Genomic DNA, 494 nt, shown 5'->3' with positions numbered 1-494 from the left:
AAAAAAAAAAAAAAAAAAAAAAAAAAAAATGCTAGTTTCTGCAGCCATTCTTCATCTTCAAAGAATTTGGTAAAATCTGGGCTACTGTTTTCTTGAATGTATTTCTATGATTCATTTTCTAGGTCAAGCATCCTGTTAAGGAGCAGAATCTGTATTAGTTTCTCTCACTCCAATCCATAGTGTCAATAAACATTATTTTGTGTAATTTCTGTAGGTCAGAAATTAAGGAGCAGTTTAGCTGGATGATTTTGACCCAGGGTCTCTCATAAGGTTGCAATCAAGATATCACCTGGGGCTGCAGTCCTCTGAAGACTTGACTAGGGCTAGAGGATCCTTTTCTGAGGGAGCTCACTGACATGCCTAGCAAGCTGATGCTGCCTATTGCCAGGCCCCAGTTCCTTGCCATACGGACCTCTTTACAGGGTGCTTGAGTACTGACGTGACATGCCAACTGGCTTCCCCCAAAACGATCTGCTAAGCCATTAGATTTATGC

Source organism: Rhinopithecus bieti, unplaced genomic scaffold (assembly GCF_001698545.2).
Source record: "Rhinopithecus bieti isolate Rb0 unplaced genomic scaffold, ASM169854v2 scaffold_19840, whole genome shotgun sequence".
Taxonomy (NCBI): Eukaryota; Metazoa; Chordata; class Mammalia; order Primates; family Cercopithecidae; genus Rhinopithecus; species Rhinopithecus bieti.
This window is presented reverse-complemented; position numbering follows the sequence as displayed.